This window comes from Anser brachyrhynchus (genome assembly GCF_964034855.1).
Source record: "Anser brachyrhynchus genome assembly, chromosome: 1".
In the NCBI taxonomy this organism is placed as follows: Eukaryota; Metazoa; Chordata; class Aves; order Anseriformes; family Anatidae; genus Anser; species Anser brachyrhynchus.
The window spans coordinates 5,547,706-5,570,755 of NC_137694.1; the positions used below are offsets into that span (position 1 = coordinate 5,547,706).

Sequence of the window (23,050 nt, forward strand, 5' to 3'; positions counted from 1 at the left end):
AATAATGTCCAGATGTATCAGTTCTCCTCTTATTTCTATTTCACTAGGGACCATACAGTTTTCTTATACGAGATATCTTTGTCTTTCCAATCCTCTCTTTGTTGGTATTCATAAATGGCCAAAGGAGTCAATCTTTTCCCTCAGGTTCATAGATGCAGAGATGTTTATAGATGTTTTGAAAATTTTCCTATCTCTGTCTAAGTTAATTTAAAGATTTCAAGGTGCTTAACATCAAGAAGTCCAAAACAAACAAACAAACAAACAAACAAATCTTAAGTATGAGTTCTAGTTGTTTTAAATATTTTTCCTTAAATCCTTTTTTTTTTTTTTTTGGGAATGAAATATTTTTGGCATTGACAGTTCTCATAAAGAGAAAGCTAATGATTTTCTTCTGAGCATAATATGCAGATAATTAAGATAACGTTTTTAGCAATCTGAAGTGTTTAACTGCCTTCATACAATATCTTTTTTTTTTTTTTCACTGTTCATATATTGAATTTAACCATGCCACAAAACAGTAGAAAGAAATATGATGGCTTGCATAATTGCACTGCTACATTCAACATTATATCTTTGAAAGTCTTTTTCAATCTTGGTAATTTTCTCCATAACTGGGCAATTTTAGATTTATTTTTCTTCTTCCTCTTCCTTGCTATATTAAATGTCTGTGTCTGAGCAAGACACATTTGCTTTCAGTTTGTATATGTGTATGTAAACATTGAGACACAGAAAAATATGCATGGTTCTATATATTCTTTATATAATATGAATGCATATACATTTATATGTGTACATATTCCAGGGTATTTGCATATAAAAATAGAGGGGATATGTGTTCATAAAGAAGTATTTCATCAGCAGTTATACCCTGGAACCATAATCATATAAAGTATCCACTTATTTTGAAGTTACATTGAAGAATGGTTATTAATAACTCTTTGATTATGTTGAGGAAAACTTTGCTGGTGTGAAGATAGTACAGAGATTTGTTCTGATGCGTTCCTGAAGACTGTTAGATAATAAACCACTTTGGGGGCTGTGTGACTCTTTGGGTGCTATTTGGAAGGAATTGCAAGGAAGAAAGACAAGTTTAAGATGTTTTATATTAGTGAAAGAGAGGAAAAAAATAACAGAAACTGCTTCAACTGAAAAGTCTGTTTTTACTTCTTCCAGATCCAGGTACACCTGGATCAGCACTGTGGTTGCTGTTTGTGAGGAGCCAGTACACAGCAAATCTGACTCAGCAGCTGTACTAACACGCATCAGGCTGTTGCAAGCATTCAGCTGCAAAAAGGGACAGATATTTCTGCAGTGTGGTTACAGCCATTGTTTCAGAGAACGGAGTTTTGATCACAGCCTCTGTGTGCTTAGTTGGAGACGTGCAATGGGGAGGAGATATGGTGAGAAAGTAGTACATGAAGCTGCCATTGCCCCTACATTAGCCAAAATGCTTAAATATCAATACAAGTGCCAGGGAATCTGATGAAAAGTATTAAAATTGGTGGTGATACTTCTGCTCACACTTTCTAACAGAACAGTATTTGTGATGTTTTAGTGTTTTTATTTATGTAAATTTCCTGCTCAAATTTTTCCTTGCAAACTTTCTAAAACCCATATACCTTCAAGTTTTATAAAGTCTCTGATTGCTTTATATTTCCTTTTCAGTAATTAGCCAGCTATCCACTGAAAAGTTGTACAGAAATTATTATCTATTTGTGAAATTCTATTTTAAGGATGCTTCCAAAAGTGATAAAACTCTTGCTGTCAAGTCCTCCTCTGAGCAGCCAGACTTTTACCCTTCATGCACACACAGAAGCACTCCTGTAGATTTCATTTTCACTGGAAACATGAAAGGAATTTCATGCGCTCAGGTTGAGCTGAGGTCTTTTACCATTAAATTAATAAGCTTAAAATTAAATATTTTTACATTAAAATTTTGCTTTTGTGAGTATAGACAAAGGTTGGAACTCCATGCTATTAACTATTAACATGAATCCTGCTTTGGAAGGGAAAGTGTTTTATGTGTGTCCAATACTGGTTTACAGGTTGATGAGAATTCAGAGAATCTTAGATCTTAGCTTTAGAAACATTTGAGAAACTGGCTTTAGAAACATTTGAGAAACAGAGGAGTAATAATGTAATTTTAGCAGGTTTTTTTAACATTTGGATGCAAATGAGGCTAAAGCTGAACTCAGCATGATTTATTGAGAATTTGTAACATGTTCACTACTTTCCAGTTGCATAACTCATTTTATCCATAGCTCTCCGTTTACTTTTCAGAGGGGAAAAAGAATCATTGTCCCTATTTCTTAAGCAGGTGATGTCTGAAAGCATCAAAAAAAAGTGCTTTCTCCCACATTCACACGGAAGAAAGTCATCAACTAGGAGTGAGAGCAGAACCTTTGGTCCCTTAATAAATTCTGTATAGGCTTCAGAGGGACAATCACAGGTCTATATAAACAGCCAAGGGTACTTAGATTTAAAATTATTAACCCTCCTGCTGCAATTCCTCTACCAACAAAACATATACAGAGTGTTCAACTGGAAACTGCAGAGCATGACAGTCAATGTGTTGCTATAATACTTGTTGTTATGAATTAATTAGCTCATTTGCATTTATATAGCACACTTCATGCAGAAGCAACACATGGCATTATACACTTAAACTACATTACAATTAAACAGAACTACTGCTAGAGAAGTCAAGACTCAGAATAATAATTAAAAAATAAAAATAAAAAAAATATCTCATAGCTCTGATGGGAAGCACCTTACAACAAAAACGACAACAATAAATAAATAATAATAAAAAAAATCAATTTTTTAACAAAGAACAACTGCAAGTCTCAGTTACAAGAAGTGAATAATGTCTAAGTATTGTGATAGCAATTGTGCATTTAACAGGAAGCCAGTGCAGTGTCCTCAGTTGCAACGTGATAAGCTAATGTTTGTAAGTGACCATTCTAGATGCTGAATTTTGTGCAAACTGGGGATTTATACAGTGAATGGTCAAGGAAGGCTACAAACACAAAGTGGCAATAATCCAACTGTGATGTTATAAAAAGTGAATCAGGAGCTGTGTATCCCACTGAGACAGAAATGGTTTTAACCTTCTAAATTCCTGAGACAGCTAAAATGAAGTCTGAACAGCATGGCTCACATCAGCTGATTGGGAGTTTAAAATTCCACTCCCCACCAAACATTGAGTGAAGAATTGTTGTTGAGAGAGTTATTGGACCTAAGCAAAAGAGAAAAAAAAAATCGATTCAGTTTTCTCTGAGCTAGGGAATTAAGAAAAAAAAAAAAAGCTAAAATCCAAACTTTGACTTCTGACAAAAACTGTTTGCAATTAAAAGGTATATCATTGTGGACTAAAGTTATTTTTAGTGACATCACTGTGAATGTATTAAGGATATAGTGAAAGGGTCTTCTGGCACTCTCTGAGAAAGAAGGCAGGGAAGTCTGTGAGACACCAATTTATATCTCCAGAGCTGAAGTACTCACCCCACACACAAGTTCTCATATGTTACGCTTGGTGCATTGGCTGAGCCTTTTCTCTAGACTATGCTTCTCTGGGCTGTTCTACTGTCTTATTTATTCTTATGACTAATTTTTTGACTAATTCAAAGTCTCCCTTTCACAGCATCCTCAGTGCTTTCAGTTATTTTTACCCACATAATAAAAAGAAAAAGATTTAGCACCCAGTTTCCTTTACTCTGACAACTTTGAGAGCAACAGTCATAAAACTGAATGAGCAGCAAAATAATAGACTCAGTCACCTGTGACCAAACACTTAGCTCAACTTCTTCAAATACCTTTAATCAAGCCACTAATACATTTTTTTTTCCTTGATTATACCCTGCTTTACTAAGAGTATTATGGTCATATCCTGAACTGATTTATGTATTCTTCTCTATAAGATGCTTCCTACTGGAACATGGAAAGCAAAGTTGCTAAAGACATCCTGAAGTCTTGCCCAGGCTCCTCCAGAAGGAGATCTGACTTTGTTACATCATATGTATTTGTAGAACAGGCTGAGAGATGAATTTGTATCATAAGAGTGGAATTTGACATAAAGGTCAGGGTAATTTCAAAAACACCTAGCAATGAGATTTACAGAGTAGTTTTCCAGAGGAAGCATCAGAATGTCCTTTGGTTTGATGCAGATATAAATAAACTATTTACTGTGAGGAAAAACAAGAGACATCAGAGAAAGAGGATGTATTAGTAGGAAGAAAATAAGGGATTGCTATGTATTCTTTGTTATATGTAATTCCCAAAAGTTTTAGGAAGATAAAAACTCAATTTAGTTTTCCAGAATAGTACAGCTGGCAGTGTCCCTTTTCTAACTCACTATGAGTTAGTTCTTGCAGTGTTTCTAATACAGGGGCCAACAGAACAGTACCAAACAGTACTATCCCCACTTCTTTGTGGCTGTACTGGTGCTCTCCAGGAAAGCTTGACAGAGACCAGTGTCCTTTAGAACCAAAGAGTTTGGAAACTCCTCCTATATTGGATATTAAGAAAAAGTTATTCACTGAAAGGGTGGTTGGGCACTGGAAGAGGCTCCCCAGGGAAATCATCACAGCACCCATCCTGCTGGAGTTCAAGAAGAATTTGGACAACACTCTCAGACATAGGATTTAATATTTTAGGTAGTTCTGTGTAGAGCCAGGAGTTGAACCCAATGATCCTTGTGGGTCTCTTCCAGCTCAGGATATTCTCTGATTCTATAATTCTATGACTCTGAGAGCAAACTGGCTAAAGTTAAAGCTCTAAGTTCTTGTTCCATTGATGCTGAAGACAAAAGGATTTTCAGGATTAGCAATAAAAGGTGTTAGAAGATATGTTCCTAAGCAATATATTTAAGCCACAAAATGAAACTTTTAATTAACAATGTTTGGACAAAAAAGTGATGCCACATTTTTTTTAAAAAAGAACCATTCTCCAAGAGCTCTTCATTTTTGCAGCCTCAAGATCTACATTTTCACAAGAATTCGTGAAAATATATGGGGAAAAAAACTTGAAAAAAAAAAACAACAATCAGAATTAAACGTGCTTTTCAGAAAATATCTCACCAGCCAACCTAATCGGAAAGATAGAAGTTTTTGTTTGTTTGTTTGTTTGCTTTTATCTTTTCACAACAAACATACTGTCATCAGTAGAAAAGGGATTTCAAACCACGATTATAACTGGTGTCTCTCAGAAACTGAAGATAATTCATGGTGCTGTAGTTCAAGTGTTAAATTAAACTGCATTTGGATCACATTGATCATGTATATCCCAAGTATTCCATAAGATACATCATGTTCTTCTGACTGAATAAACCGCCTGTGGGATTTTGTAAATGTGACATTTGCTCTCTACTATTACAAATTTGGGGGGTTATGGTTACCTGAGATAACTTTCTTCAGCTCTGCCGAGTAGTGGTCCTTCATGGTCTTGATTCAGCAGAGACAGAGATAACAGGTTGTTCCCAGTACCACCTTTCTCTATAATCTTGTGCCACAATCCAGGGAAGCTGAATGGTCACATATGATACAGGGGTGATCTCTTTGCTTGAGCACTGGCCCAGGATCCACACTGTGGCAATGTGAGAGAACTTAAGGCATTTCACCATAATGAAATTGTAGCTGTATCAATGGTTAGCAATAAATTTGAGGAGCCTAGTGTAAATGTTGACAGCTGTAAGGAACACATAAATGGATAAGCCAAACAGGGGACTGAATGAAACAAAATTTGAAAACAGTAAATAACTTGGACAGAAGAAGAAGGAAAATAAACAAAAACAAACAAACAACAACAACAAAAGAAATAAAAATGAAAGGGAAGGGAAAAAATAGTAATCTGCACACCCAGGAAAAACATGTCAGAGCGTTCCTCCAGCCTTGCTGGCAATTTGGGCATGGAAAAATTACTGAAGGCAGATCATCATTATTAGAGCAAGAAAAAGATGTCCCTAATAACTGTTATCTGCCATCAAATCTCCAGAGACAAAAATAGACTCATTTGCTCCAAGGTTGCAGGGGTTACAGAGTAAGGCAGGAACCACAGAAAAAGAGATTGATACCAGGGATTAAAGATCACAGCTGTACAGAGAGGAGGTGGAAACAAATTGGCGCTATTTCTAAAACCCTGATGAAAGAAAATGGTGCTTTGCTAGAGAAGGTGACAACTGAAAGATAAAAGTAGAAAGAAAATGTTTTAATATTAGAGCTGAACAAAGTGTTTGTAATGAAACTGAACTGCAGTTTTGCTTAGTTTTGTGCTTCTTCACAAAGCAAAAGCTTGGGCTGTTTCTCAAGGTGAGCAATCCTTAGCCAATTTATTATTATCTTCAGGTGAAAATGGTATGGAGGGAAATGCTATTTCACTAGCTTAGATTCAACCCAGCTGCCCAGCCTGGTGCACTGGACTGTTTCACTCTGTTATTGAGTTACCTCAGGCCTGTTTACAGCAAAAGAAAGCAAAGCAAAGCAAAGGTTCTTGTTTGTAAGGGGCTGGAGCAGCCAGGCCTTGAAAAGCTCAGACTGAAGTAGGACACAACCAACAGAAGTAGCTGGTGCAATGGCTATTAAATCTGATGACACAGAAGGTATTAAATTACAGGATATTAAGGATTAGACTACTGCAAGTAGTACTAAGTAGGAAAATTTCTAAAGCTGGGATAGTGACACACTATTATCTTTAGTGGACAAGACAGGTGGACCTAAAATGACTAATTACCAGCTTATTAGACTTGCACACAAAATGGAAATCTTCATGTCTTAGCATTTGACCCTGAGAAATGGTAAGCAGGATACTCCCTTTAGGGAGCCAAGCACACACACATAAAGAAGAATGTGTCCCTAAATTTGTCCATTTATTTTATATTATGAATATAGAAACCTAAATTTAGCTTCTTAAGGTGCAGATTTTAAATAGGAATGGTCAAAGACAAAATAAAATACTTTAGAAACATTCATTTTTTTCTTTCATTAATTTTTCTAAGATGCCATAAATATCATGAAATATCAGCTACCTCAGATGTTGACTGCCTACTTAGGTAGTAGCGCTGATTCACTAAAACAATCAGATGATATTTACATACTCTACAGTATCATAACATCCAGTTTGCATTAGATGAACACAGTCTAGATGCCCTGAGACCAAAATTTATTCTCTGCTAAATCATTTGTCCTTCTTGCAGCCTCACTGTGGTTGTCCATACCAAACGGACACATTACAGTGCTGGAGGGAATTTGGAGGAATTTAATGTATTGCTGAGTACTTTGTCCCATACAGATATTATCATGCAAGTACCCAAGTAGCTTCAATGAACTATTTTTTTTTTCTTTTAGAAATGTAAATAAAGATTTTATATGTATAGATACATAGCCTGTAGTAAGAAAGAAGTATCCGTATAGTGATTTTGAACTAAAATTGTAGTCTTACAGTACATTAGCTGTGACATTTTCTTCAGTGAATGATAATGACAGGATTGGTAATGGATTAGGCCAAAGAGACAAGAGAAATGTCCTGAGGGTTTAAGGAGCTATTTATCCTGTATCTAGCTAGGCAATCCCAGAGCAGAAGAGGCCAATTTGTTATTTTAAGTGAGGTGCTGAGAAGCTGTAGAGCAAAAAGACATGTTCTGCTTGCTGCCAAAAAAAAAGGCTAAAATGGTTTAAAATGACTATAAATATTTGCTGTAGAGGAACTTTTGTTCTCCTCAAGGTTTTGAAAAAGAGTTAAATAGATATATATATTACAACGATCAATCTATGTCCATTGAACAGTATAGAAATTACTTATGGTAACCAGGGTTTGTTAAGTCCTTGCAACTAACCACTAATGGCCAAGAGAAAGTAACTGGGGACTTAAATATTAGTTAAAAATATTCTCTAGCTCACTGTAAAATAAAATAAAATAAAATATAAAATAAAATAAATAAAATAAAATTAAAATAAAATAAAATAAATAAAATAAAATAAAATAAAATAAAATAAAATAAAATAAAATAAAATAAAATAAAATAAAATAAAAATAAGAAACATGTACATATATGGTTTGGCTGTTTTAACTTCTGCAGTTACTCACGCAGGTTGCCTTTGAACAAAGCAGATCCTATACCTCCTGGGTCTTATAAAACTCAGGAACTGTACAAGCAAGACTATTGGTTTTCCTGAGGACAGCATTTCTTTTATTTTGCAAAACTAGCAACTTTTTTAAACGTTGGGGTTTCTGAGCATCTTCTCTGCCCGTCTCATAGAAAAAGATTGGCTATTAGGAGCACCAACACCAGATATATGCAGTAGTAGCAACAGAGTAGTGAAAAGGGCAGAGTTAAGGTTGCTTTTACCTTAAGAATATCTAAAATATTCCTCCGCTGAGGTAATTGTCTTGGCATCACAGCATCACCTTTGAGCTATCTGCTGTAGAACATTCTTCAGTCCTTGTCATCACATTTTCTGCAGATAAGTGTCTCTCAAAGAGCAGCGATCCTGCATCAGCCAAGCCAGCAGGGCCCATGCTGTCTGTGCAGTAAATTCCCAAGGAAGGCAATCTGCTCCTGGATTTCTAGCTCCCAAAATGAATGCTTTTTTTTTTTTTTTTTTCTCATGCTTCCTGAAGATCCTGAAAGACATAACTATTGTCCTCTCAACCATAAGAGAAACAAAACACTTAGAAGGGAATTTGAAAATCTTCTCTTATGAGTTAGTTCTGAGTGATGGACTCAATGTAGTTCTAGCAAAGACGATATTTCAGCAAGTTTTGTGGCTTGCTTACATGAGGAGCTGCAATTTTCTCAATTCCAATGCCATTTTATGTGCTTTCTCTGCTTGCAGAAACACAAATTCTGATTAACACTTTTGAAATGATCTTTCCCTTCAACATTTCCTGCAGAAATGTGTTGTTGATGGATTTCTGCTGAACAGTTTTGAAGCATCTCAATGCCTGAATTCCCACTATACGTCATCATCCAGATTCACAACTTCAGTCTAAGTTCTTTTATGAATGGTCTTAACTGTTGAATGTCACTCATAGTTCATCAGTTCACTAGGTGTCAGACCTAGTATGGCTGTTTTCCAGGAAAACACTGTTAAAAGAATAGTAGAAAGAGAGTTTGAAGTTCTGAATAATTATCCACGTTATATTGCTTCTTAGAGATTACTTACCATTAAACAGATTTAGGTCTTGTTAACTGCAGAAAAGAAATTGCTGAGATTCTTTACGTGTACACAGGGACACACTTGCTTCCATGTAAAGTACCTTATGTGTTTGTTAGTACTACTTCCAGCATACGGTAATTAAGATTTATATTGCTTGAGGATATTTGATGTTAATGCTGGAAATTATACTTTTCTCTAATTAGAAAGTAAACGGGGGGAAAAAAAAAAAGAGGTACACTTGAGACTATACTTGTGAATATGTCACTGTTGTTTATATTTAGTTTGACACTTCAGTTCAAAGGTTTGATCAGATAGCACCAATCTGTCTCAGTCAAGAAGATAATCAAAAAGAGATTCATAGACACAGAATCCACAAAAAATTAGGGAGTTTTGTATTTTAAAATAAAATTTAGTTACAAGAGAAACCTCTCCAGAGTGAATATAATCATCGTTTCTATTTCATAGTACTTAGTGTGCTATAAAAACATCTCCACAGGGAGAATCTATGGACTACTAAAACATGAAAAATCTCTAAGAAAACTTCTAATTTGTTCAATCTTTTCCAAAACATTCTTGTTTTAAGATTAGAGCCTCTCTGCCTTGAAAAAAAATATAAAAATAATAATAAAATCAGCTCCCCATTGTTTGAAGCAACATAGTTGTGAAACCTCAACGAAAAGAGAGAAAAGAGAGAGCAAAAAAATAATTTTGGTTAATATATTTAGGATATATCTTGAGTGGCTTCTTCTCTGCTGAGATTTCTTAGTTAGAGGGCCAAGAATCTATGTATTAGTAATGAATGCAACACAGCAATAAGACTTAAAAGACTAATAGAGTTCTTTCTTGGTAAATATCCTTGTTCTTACCAAATCAGGAAAGCTTTTTACAATTAAATTGCAGCAAAATATAGAAAGATAAGCTGAGAAATATAACTTTGAGATGATCTGGGACACTTATGACTTAGAGAAAAGACCAGAGCAATGCAGTACCACTTAGTACACACTGTAAAGGGGAGAATGAAACTCTTTCAGAAGGGTATTATATCTGCAATAATTTAGCTTTGCTTTCTAATTCAAGAGTCAGGCTGTGGTTATCTTGTTTTCAGGTTCTGGGTTATGGAGATCTTTTGTAGTTATGGATATATATATCTACATAGGCTTGTTTGGTTTGTTTGTTTACATAATGTTGACCAACTTCAGATCTTCTAATGACATGAACAAAGTCAGAGAGGAAGTGGCCAGAAGACCTGAAAACTGAACCACAGGGGTGTTTTGTTTGTTTGGCTGGTTTTTGTTTGTTGGTTTTATTTTGTTTAGTTTTCACTGTCTCAAGACCGTGGCCTCTTATACCTGCCATTTTACACTACCTAAACTGAAATTTTAGTTTAACGAGGAATGTTTTAAGGGCTTGAATGATATTAAAAGATCAGAAAAAACACCCCCAAAAAAAGAGATTCCAGTACCACGGGTATGCTCCTAATGTCTAGTAACTACTTTTTTTTTTATTTTATTTATTTTAAATGTGTATGAGATCAGAAGTGTTTTAGGTTTTTTATGTTCCTTTAATAGACTATTATCCTATGCAAGGAAAAGGAATTCCATTGAATTTATCTGTCCATTCCTGCCCTTTACCCTAATAAGCTTTGATTCCACTGGTTATTTTCAAACAAATTTGACAAAAACATTGTAATTTAAGAGAAAATTAAATTCTCATGGATTTTATGAATTTCACCAATAAGATGGAGGACACAGGTTAAAATTAATGAGGAAAACAAGCAGAAAGTACACAGCTGATAAATATTCTATTTGGCAGTAGTTGTGGGCAATGAGCACATTAAGAGCTCCCAGCTAGCCATACTATTATGCTATCATAGTCTGCTGCTAAAGTTCAGGGGCTATACAAGGGATGGAGGGCAGAGTTGAAGTTGTGTTATAAGAGGCAAGGAAGGAATAAAGAAAAGGTAAAATATGGTCCATCAGAAAGTTTCATTAGCTCACAAAACTACTTGTTTTTAATAGCAGAAGCAATTCCCTATGCTTTTGAGTGTCACTTGTTTAGAGGTAAAGAACAGTACAGCTTATATGAATACCAAGGACTGCTAATTATATCATGGCTGATCCGCTCTGGCATTAAAATCTCTCCCAGGAAGAATACGCCCTGTGAAGACATTCTTTAATTTATATCCAGGAGGATTATAATAACCTGATATAATGACACAATGTGAAAACTAGTTTAAATTGCTATCTACTAGTAAACAACTGCTTAAAAAAGAAATCACAAGCATGCAGGAGCTCCCAAAGAATGAGAAAAAATGTAGGAGATAAGTAAGATTTACCTACAAACATAACAATTTCCTCTAAGTAAAAAAAAAAAAAAAAAAAATTCAGGAATTTCATAAAATATCCCCTGGATAAACTGTGATTCCAATCATCCTGAATTTTTTAATACATTACTCAAAATTGTGATATATTTTGGTTAAAAAAACAAAAGAGTCAGTCCTTGTAAAACCATAAGAAAAAGGGTAACACATAATAGGAAATGTCCACAAACATAAAAAGAAGCCACTGTCAGGCAGGAACTTTTCTCTATCTTCTATTAAGGCTGCTCCATTTTGCCCTGAACAGTGAATTATTCCATTACCATCATCTGGAATCCAGACATGCAATGATTTAAGTGACAATCCAAACCACCAGAATCCAGATGTCTTGCCCATACTCAGTAACTGTTTGAAATCTTATTTGCATAATTATTTTTATAGTATGATACAAATGCTATGGTGTTTCCTAGAAAAGCTTTCTAGCTGATGGTGTGGATGAACATCTTAAGATAGGAGAAAGGAGACAGCAGGGAGCCAAACTGTGGTCTGCCATGCTCTGAGTTTTATAAATGTTGAGTTGCTAGGAGCCTTTACCGGCTTCTTCTCCAGCAAAGTTTTATGAATATAACCTTTCATTTCCATTTTCTTTTGTCTATTCTGCAAAACCAAAATATTTCCTCTCAAGTTGAATAGAAAGTTTCATATGCCCCTGACTTTTCTTTTAATGTTTGGCTTAGGAAATACAACAAAATAAATTTCAGTCTCGATCAAACCATTTGTTTGTTTGTTTATTTATTTATTTATAGTTTGACTGTGGAGAGGAATAATCTATTATTTATATCGCTATCCACTACGTACACAGCTTTCTCTCCAGGGAGGAGATTACACAAAGAACAAACCACCTATGACAGATGTTGCTCAGCTTCTTTCATATACCATTGGAAGGTTCAGATTCTTCCATGGTGAAACTGGCATACATAAATACAGAGAGTGGAAATTGTAATGGTGTTCCAAGGAGGGGAAATAGTTACCGTAAAGCATTCTGCTTTTAACAGATCATCCAAGATGCAGCAACATCAAGGTAGGGAAACCACTGGGACACAACTCTGCATGTTACACCTTGCTTCCTGATTGTACCCCCTCCCTGTTTTATACCTGAATAATATTTATTTTGCAAGTTCCTAGCTGCACAGACTAGCTACAGGACCCTGCTATTTACAACACTGTCTAAATTCAAATCATAGGTAGCTGAAGCAGAAGGTGCCTTAAATCAAGGAATTGTCAAAAAACAGTAAGTAAAAATGTATTTTCCTTAACACTAAATACAATGAAATTGATTAAAAAGAGGTAAATGAAATATTGTTGATTAGTATGAGTAAGACAGTAGCAGTTCCTGACACATGTTCTTGTGTTCAGATAGTCTTTGAATAACTTTGATTTACTAATTGAATACTATATGTGTAACCAAGATGATTCTGTCCTCTGTTCTAAATTAAAAGCCTTCCTTCAGCACACATTTTCAGTATAATTCCTTTTAGTAGTAGCTAGGAGATTAGTCATAGAACTTTTCTGGGCAAGTCCTCATTAGAAAACTCCAGGTCGTCAAAAATTAAACTGTCAATAGGAAAGGTTCATTTTACATGAACTTATTTACTGAAATTCATTTTTAAAATGTATTATCTCAATGTTTCAAGCAAAGAAACCTAAAATATGTCCCCCAATGGCTGTTCTACATTATGCTCACTTGCAATAAAAAAATAAATATATAGTAACAGTTGACATAAAAGTAAGTGTTGAGTGTACTGAAACCATAAAAAGAAACAACTCAGAAACTGAATTGTTTCTACAAAGAATTATTTCCAAATCACCCCATGATTGTCACCATCATCACCACAATTTAGCTCAGTTTTGACCAAGAAAACTGAAAATATTAAAAATGTTTCTATGAGTTGATATCTTACAATTTTCCGTACTGGGGTCTACTATGAACAAAGCTGCTTTGAAAAGTTTGCAGGTGAGGACAGACAAATATTAAACATCAAGCACCAAGCACTTAATTACTAAATTAGTTTAAATAAACTCACTTGATGAAGAAGCAGGAGAAAGTGAATTAGAAATAGGGAGAGTTAAGTACAAACATAGATGTAGCAAGATGGAAAGTAAGGATCCTGGGTCAAAAATTCCAGGTTTCTTCTAAGCCACAATGCTTAGTGCTTGCTAATGGAAATTAGTCCCATTTTTTGTAAGTATTGCAAGATATGACATTTCTTACTCTGAGAAGACTTACCGATCAATAGGGTAATTACCAAACGTGTGGGACATTCTGTGTGCAGGTTGCTTGGAACGTAAAATTCAATTTGGTAACAATTTATGCTGTGGGACACAATACCTATAATAAAGTACTAACCATAGAAACAAAGTTTCTCCATGTTTTGGGGCAATAAAAGTGGAGATGTACTGAGGAACTCACATCCAAAGCAGTATTCGCAAATAAAAACATCTCTTTCTGTTGAAGACAATGGCCAAATTCAGACTGAATACATAGGAAGAGCCAGTTGAGCCTTTAGCAATGCTGATTGCTCCATCCCCAGTGTCTAGTCTTTCATTTACTGGAAAAAAGATACAACAGTATTATAGTATAATATTAAATCTATTATGCTGCTACTTGCCTAAGATTAAGTATTGTCTTTTATTTCTGAATAACTGTCAAAGCTTAAGTCAGATTCAATCAAAAGACATTTGGCCATTTTACAAGACACCTGTCCAATTAAAAGAAATTTCTTGACATTCACATCTCAGTCTTCTTGAGCCATAGAGCTAACATTTAAATGTTCTGCAAAGATACTCCAATATTACACTGTAACAGTGTGTGAAAAAAGAAATAATGTTTCACCCATGGAACCCGATTCATCTGTGTAGAATGCTTAAGCAATATGAGTATGAAATATAATCCTCTTCCTTAATAGGAAAGAAAAAAGCTAATTATTTGGCTAGGCAGAAAATATATATATATATATATATGTATTACTCTAAAAGCTGTGCACAAAATATAAATCACAAAGGGTGAACAAAACATTTAAAGTGCTCTTCTCTTGTTCTTCTCTTTATTTTCTGATGATTCAACTTGGCAAGACCATTGATGCTTTTCTGGTGTAAACCCACTAAAAGGTTTTAGGCTTAATAAACATGGACTACCATTGGATGTAAGTTCAGTAGGTGCCAAGAAGCACCAGCATCTTGCTGCTTTGTTAAAAGGTTATGTCCCCCCTCCACAGGAGTGTGTCTGCACAGGACCTCAGATGTCTCACCCAGGGTTTGCTTTTCATAGTGGATACCTAGCACTGAGTTGGGTGATTGTAGGTCAATGTCTCAGCTTTGTATTGTGTCTGTAACAAAATGTTCATAGTCAGAAGGTTCAACATACAGTGACAGTTTTATTTTACATACCCTTTGTCTATCGATTGTCTAAATTCTAAATTCAATTTGTTTTGATGAACAAAGGGTAATTGTATCCTTCTTAACCATTCAGGCTTAGTACAACTATGACAAAATGCACAAGATTTAGTTCTACATTTTGCACCATCTGTGACATTTTAATACTGAATTTTCTACCTAGGAAGTCCCATGATTTAGTATTTTTGTTCAAACATAAATAATTAAATCCAAAATCACTGAAACCAATTGATGTAAGATCGTCAGAACCTACAGTACTAAAGTCTGTGGGAGGCAGTCTCCAAAATATTGAATATATAGATGTTGTAAACCTTCTATAAACTCAGGTCTTGATAGGATTCTCATAAATTGTTCAATAAATCAGGAATTTGTGTTGTGAGCATAATCTATATGGATATGGTCCTGCAATCGTCATTTGACTGCAACATCTCAACAGATAAATGTCACACGTTTCAGAACTGCAAGTGAAAGTAAAGATCTAGAAATGGTTTGCAGGCAGGAAAAGAAAATAGTATCTGAGTAATTTATTTATTTATTGTCAGCTCTGGGATAAAACTACACATTGCAACCATCTGAGACCCAGAAGTACTTCACCAACCATGTCAGCCTCAGAAAGCAGCTGCTTGCTCAATTCCTCCCCCAGACAGAGATTTGATTACCCATCTGTACTCATTTGTCCTCTCAAAAAGTGCTAGAGAAGTGGAAATAAAATTCTTGGAAGCCTTGGAAAGACCTTGATGATAAAACTCAACCTACTCATCCTTCCACACAGAATATAAGAGAATTTTAGGTTCGTAAGTTTTATAAGGAGTTTCTCTCAATCATTCTGGAGAGTTCATGACTGAGGATTTAATTTTCTACCATTCAGTGAAATGTTTTCCTCTAAATAAAAAATTCCCAATAAAAAGGAAAGAAACAATGAAAAAAAAAAAAGGCATTGTATTGCAATATTGTACTATTCTTACAGTTTAAATTCCAAGGAACTTTCTCAAGAGGTTGCACAGTTACAAAATGTCAACATGTTTTTGGAAAATATTATCATTAACTGATGACTCAATGTGGAAAACTCAGAAGTTAGACAAAAACACTGTGAATTTGATAAATGATAAAGGTTTATAGTCTAACTTGCCTTGTTTTGTAAGACTGTACTTAATTTTTGTATGCATACATCCCAGTCTTTCAATTCCTTGGACTCTTGACTGAACAGACATTATTCTGAGACTCATTCTCCTTTCAGAATCCTACTAACCTTGGGGGACATTTATCTGACTTACTGTAGTCCCGGATAATGTAAACATCTAGTCATCTGGTCTCTCCTTATGAAAAGGGTCTAATGTCAAATTATATGATCTTGAAATCAGTGCCTGAAATAACTTAGATAAATTGTCTCAGAAGTGCTCCTTTCCTCTCCACTGATTATGAGGAAAGTCACAGCTCATATGGAGAAGTCCATATTGTAAACAGATAATTATGTGATTTGATTCCCACTTCTGGTGGTTAGAGCATATAAAGATTTGGGGGCAGATTTTAATTTTTTGGAAAATGAGATCTCTAAGCAGGAAGAACAGGTTGCTATAAAATGTGTCTGTGCTGGTGAGAGAGCACCTAGGGGGACTGCTGTGATTCCAACATTTTGTAAAAAGCTGCCAAACAAACAACAACAAAAATCCAATTCTGTCCTGGAAAAATAACAATGCTTTCTACAGGGAGATGAGACATAAACAGAACACTGAAGCTGTACAAAGGAATAGTATTTGCACATCCATACACACACGTATGGGGTTCTGGGGTTCTAAGCAAGTTACAAGGCTTCTTTTATATTCCAAATCACAAACTTCTTTAAATACGCTCTTCAGCTCTTGCCATCACATCTCTACTTCTTGTTTGTATGCAATGCTCATCCTCAAGACTTTATAAATGTAACAATTCCCTTTATGAGGACTGATAATAGGATTGTAAGTGAGTTACTAGAGGGTGGCAAATAGCAGAGCGCATTAGTTCATTACAGTGCAGATTTATTTCCATAGCATTCCCAATTTCTTTTCTTCACATTTCCTATCTCCACTGTGGGTTGTGATGCTAGTCCCCTTTGCTTTAGCATATCTACTATGGTTGTCTTGTACAAGTAGCCTAGAAACAGAGGTCAAAGAAAGAGGAAGGAACAGATGGTTGGAGGCAAATCTGGGTGAACAAGATATATTTTTCTGTCTCTTGTTGCCTCTCAGAGGGTATGAGGATTGGAATGAAAGGGAATTTGTAGCTCAGTGTCTATTGTGGGTTTGCAGACAAATTTGTTTATAAGTTGCATACCACTTAATCCTTCAAAGGAAAAACAAACAAAAACTATTTTTAGTCTAGTATTTCAAGAATGTAGAAGAAAAAATCTACATGTACCTGGAAACAAAAGTGTCTTAGAGGCAACAAGCCAAAATTTCATACCTTTGTGCTATGAATGATTCTTCACTAATAAATCTAATATAATAAATATAGCAGTTGTAAAATAATTCACAAAGAAGAAGAACACTTCAACTGAAAGCCTCAATAAGAACACAGCCCTCCTGAATTATATCGGTGCACAACACTACAGGGGCTGGGCTTCATCTCCTAGTGATCTTTTCCAGGCTTATATTCCTGTGTACTACAAAAGAATGATATGAATGTGGTAAAAATGTAAAGATGTAGTAAGAGGAGACTTAAACTCTAATAACTACCTGTCTGTTTTTCACAAATCTTCATTCGTATTTCATTCCTAGGCTGGGGAAGCCTATGGATAAACATAGACATACCCTCATGAGCAGTGCATCAAGTTAATGATATATAATTATTTGCATAGTTAGGTGCCTCTTATTTATTTAAAAAACATAATGCATTTCCTTGTAAATTAAAGGAAATTAAATGGCCCAGTGAATTACCTGTGCTTTTTGTGCCCATGTTGCTATCAGAATACATTTTTTTCTTGATGGTTTCTTAATGATTTGATCTTTCTTACTTATGAAATAGCCAATCATGGAGAATTACAAAGATTTTTAAAGGTCTTTGTCTTTATCATATTTTCTAGTGTCCACACTACCAACAACAACAAGAACAACAATTGCTGAGCAACAACAAAAAATCACATTATGTGTTTATTTGACAAGACCTTCAACTTCAAGGCATCACCACATAAGAACTCACCTATCTTTCTCTTCTTTTTAGGGTTTTCATATTTTATTAGATTGACATATGTCATCTTTCTAGGTTTTTATGTTGGAATGAATTCACACATTCCAAATGCATAAGCAGTCTACTTCAGAACAGCATCACACTGGAAAACTTTAAATTAGTAATTTTTTTTTTGCTACAGGAGCAATGCACAGCAGAACAGATTCTCATATGTGATAAATTAGCAAGCTTGGTTGAATCTTTATTTGACCCATAGCAAATATTAAGTGAGGAAATTGCTGTTTGATTTGAATGAATGCTTTATACATCTACTGAAGAGATCTACTTGGCATGCTGCTGAACAAGCAAGGGTTGGACTGACCTCAGCCAGCTTTAGCTGCATACACTGAAGACAACCCCATTTCAGCTGTCTGTCTCACCTCTCTTTAAAATCAGTCATGTACATTGCTATGTAATTCCTAAGATAGATATTTAAGATTTGATTCGGCTGCCTACACTAACCTAATGCAATTTGAGATACCCTGGGATATTAAAGACATCCACATGGAATCAAAAGGGGCAACAAAGCACCTAGTGAAGACCTGATTGTAGTAAGTGGAAGGCCCACTGGGATACACTGTGCATCACAAATACAGATTATACACCTTAGTTTGAGTAACAGAATCAAGCTCTCAAAGTAGCTCTAATGATCTGAACAGTATAATTTGGTGTTGACCACCAGTGGTGACCATACGGTAACCTAGATGTAGGTCTTAACTGTAAACATTTAAGGTTAAAGGAAATACATCTTAGAGAAGATAATGGAGCATCTATTAGAGGTGGTAGTGATTGCCAATATGTAATATCAGACACAGTGTTAAATCAAAGATGACAGAAAGGGCAAGCAATGCACTAATTCTCTAGAAAAAATAAAGCACAGACAGTCTAACTTATTTCTCAACAGAACAGATGCATAACAGAATATCTGTATGATATTACTAAAAAAAAAATATAGTTCTGCTTCAGAAAATCAAATTTTTGATGAAGATGTTGATTCATTAGTTTATTTAAACTTGTGTTGTCCATTTGAAAGAAAGTGTTGTCCATTTGTTACCTAAAAAGTTCAAAATCTCAGTGTAGCTAATAGAAGTCTAGTCAAAACTGGTCAAAACTGTTCATGAACTGTCCATATTTGTATGTCTCAAGCACTGTGAGCCAAATCTGTCCATATTCTGTTGACTGGATATTTATTGGCTATATATGGCTATTGAAGTTAGATGATAAATTCATGAATGAACATCTAGATAAAAGTCCCTAAATGCAGACAAATTATCCTTCAAGCCTAATCCCCTCCAACTTTTCTTCCCTGCTTTTCATCCTCTCAGCAAAATCAGAACACGTATTTCCACTCCTCCATCCAAATTTTTCTAAGATTAGTTTCACTGTTAGAAATAGCTGAGAAACATGCTAGAAGACCTCTTCCCCTTAAAAATATATATATATATATTTCCTACAGAGTCAAAATGTTATATATATTTTGTCCAAAAAAATAGAAAACAAAAAAGAAATAGTTTTACAAGGTGATAAGTTTTGAAGACTAAAGCAAGTCCTTCTTATTCTGTGTCTGTGCACAGTGCTTAATGGAGCCAATTTCAAATGGAGATTATACTGTGAGATACTGTGTTACTGAGAGACAAAGGATGTATTAATAAATATATTTGGTTTGATAGTCAGCATTTTTTAAAAAGTCTTTAGACAGCTTGCAGTCCTTCAGTCTGGATCTTTTTTACTCTTCAACAAAGATATGATTGAATACAAGTGAATTTTGCTGTGCTGAAGAATGAGATTTTCCCTACTGTTATTTTCACAAAATGATGGAAGTTTTGGATTGATGAAAACCCCTCTACTTCTGCATAAGTGCTTACCCCATATTTCTTATGAACCACAAAGTGAGAGGCACAGCAAGTAGTGGAAAAGGCTCAGCTGGTCAAAATCTTTGCTTTTATGTTAAAATCCGTTTATTCTTGAGGGGCAAAATGCAATGAAAATGAAAGTCTGTATAAGTATGTAGAACCCCAGTAATTTAGTCTTCAGCAGGTCATGTTTGCTGCACAGGCTTAAGAGCTAGTTCACACTGTTATTGAATAAAAGCAAAAAGTATAGTTACTATAGCAACGGCCACAACACATGATGCCGATATTTTCCTCTGAGATTTTAAAGCCCGACACATTTTTAAGGAAGCATGCACTGAAATATCTTAGCTACACTTGTTGGTCTTTGTCTGTGTTTTATTAAAATGTACTAGATTTGAAATACTCATCAGCAGCTATTTCTGCTGAGTCTATTGAAGAAGACCAAGAAAGAGGTTGCAAGAGTACTAATTGTACATAGGTACTATGCAGTTTTATTGTCAGCTCTTATTGGAAAGACATTTTTTTCAGGTTATGCTGTGTTTGCAAACAGAAAAAGAAAAAAGAAAAAAAAAAAAAAGAGAGAGAGAGAGAGAGAGAGAATCTATATAACGAAGGTCACATTTCCCAAATCAGATAAACACCATCTCTTGCTCTTTCCATCTGGAGCAGTGAGTCTAATAAGTGTAACAGTTTTGTAGGTAAAATCCTGGATTCCCCTAGAATAACTGTTTCCATGTCTATCTTTCCTTCTTTCCCATTGTCTCCAAATGGGAGAGTGGACACTATGTAATATGGGTTATCATTAGTTTAAAATCAAATGTAGAAACTTGGAGTATTAACCTTATATTAGTTGACAAATTACAATTATATTTCAATGAACTTATACGGAAGAAACTATATTTATAATGCAGCTATTTCAGAGGACAAATACATTAAAAAAAAATAAAAAATGTCTGTTTTGAAAAAAAATTCTGGTTAATCCGTTTGGAAGAAATTCCAAGGAGATAACCCCAAATGCCATTGTTTTGGCATACAGGGGTTACAGATGGCAAAGAAGTGTATTATGAAGCATAGTTCTATGGGTAGCAAAATCATCTGGAAGTTCATGAAATTTTTAGAACAGTTCAAACTTTAGAGATCCCTTACTATTACTTGCAGAGCAGGATTAGTATTCACTGCAATTTTAATCAAGTTCCATTGGGCTATAAAAGCATATTCCTTCAGTTGCTACTTGATGAATCTTCTGTTTCTACTTTTTAGCTTAAACCTGTGGTGCTGGATTTTTTTATGTACCTCCAGTAAATCACCAGTGTTTATGTACACTTCTGTATAGGGAACATTAGCCTAGAAAATACACTAGCTTTTTTAGTTAACTTTTCTGGATGTCTCAGAAGCAACCCACATAGTCTGCAGTCACCCTGAACTGTTATACAGCATTTCTGTAGTCTGTGTAATAATTATTGCATTATACCTCTGTGGCTGATACAGATGTAACCATATATATGGGCAACGTATAAGTTGATATATAAGTGGAAAACACTATTATTTAATTTTAATAATAATTCAGTGTAAAAGAGAGAGTTATATAAAGACAGAGTAGCAAATGTCTGAGAAAGCATTTGAGTAAGGTAGAGATCCTTGACAGTGAATAATGGTTTCATATAACACAAAATGCCAAAAGAATAATTTACAGATAATATTAGGAAGGGTAAATGAGGAGACAATGGTTCAAAGTGAAAATAAGCTCAGGGTGCAGTGATCCAAAAATTGTATTTGAAGGCTATATAATGCAAATACTAAGCTGGCAGAGCTGCATGCTTTTGAAATAGAAGGAAGTGTGCAGCCTAATTGTTAAATATGGCTCCATTTACTGAACAAAGAATGTTATCAACAAAACAAGAAGAAAGCAAAGAAGCAAGCACTAGTTTATACTGTGGGTAGTCACCTTTCTATAGATGAGCTGAACAAAGAGTATGGATTTGTACACTCCCATTTAAATTCTTGTACAAGGGCCACATCGGTTTACATATAGTGCTCTTTACATACAGTGCTGAAAATAACGGTTTGGTTGTTCTGCCCACAGTGCAAAAACATAACTTTCTTGTTGCTTATGAATAGAGGTGTTTTCTTAATTACATTCTTCCGTACACCTCTGGACTATGTAACAGTTTTATTTTTGAGTTACTCATTTATCCAATGCTTGAAATCAACACAAAGATACTGTGAAATTATTGATGAGATTTGGTACCAAAAACATTCAGTTAGACCCAATCAGAGTATAACAGGAATTCAATCCTCTTTCAAGGCAAAGGGAGATAAATTTTGGATCAAAGAAGTGTCACTGGAAAACAGAAGTCCTTTTTTTACCACTGGTTTGTCAGACTAGATCACTGAGACCAGTATCCTGCCTGTGCTGTCAAGTGTATTATATAATTTCATCAAAAAATGTAATAACCTCTGTTTTGAGAGTAATTAAAATGCTGTCCTTCTCTTTTCACATTGGACATATGTCACAGGACTGATGGCTAGCACCCTCCTTTCAGGTTCCAGTCTAAAGATAATCATGACTAATGCAGAAACATTTATTCCTATGCCTTTGTTATTCTGTACCCTTTCTCCTTTTTTGTGGTATTTTGAAAAGTAAGTTAACCAGTAACTTTGGTTTAGTTTTTACTTTTTGTGACTCTTTTAGTCTCAGATTTACAGGACAGATATCTTTTTTTCTTGATCAACTTACTAACTTTCCCATATAAGTATTTGAGCTTGATTTAAACTGGTTTTTTTTTTTTCTTTTTTTTTTTTTTTTTTTCCCACACACAGCTTTTTCTAATAACAATAAACTTTGGGAAGGGATTAATTTTAGCCTTCATATAGGGTAAATACAGTCTATTAAGACCACTTCAGGAGTTTCTGTTGATTACAAGGTGAGATCAACATGAAATTTCACTTTATTGGATAGGATAAGAAAGTAACCTTATCTAAAGCAGCCATACAGAGAACACCTGTTTGCCAAAATCTTACCATTTACTGTTGTTCCTTGTTTCATGTAGAATAAAGTGCTAGGCCTCTCTTGC

The 23,050-nt window shown here is 34.8% G+C and overlaps 1 long non-coding RNA gene across 7 annotated transcripts in view; it reads right to left on the reverse strand.

Annotated features, from left to right (window-relative positions):
* Positions 1-514: 514 nt before the first annotated feature.
* LOC308190161 overlaps positions 515-23,050 on the reverse strand; it is a 52,580-nt gene continuing 30,044 nt past the window's right edge. For 5 of the 7 annotated variants that reach the window (XR_013946953.1, XR_013946954.1, XR_013946957.1 and 2 more), the window contains 3 exons: positions 13,877-14,078; positions 5,396-9,079; positions 515-3,238 (listed from right to left, as the gene is read on the reverse strand). This is a non-coding gene — a long non-coding RNA (uncharacterized lncRNA). The remainder of the gene's footprint in view (positions 3,239-5,395; positions 9,080-13,876; positions 14,079-23,050) is intronic. The other 2 variants (XR_013946956.1, XR_013946955.1) reach the window with 2 other exon arrangements.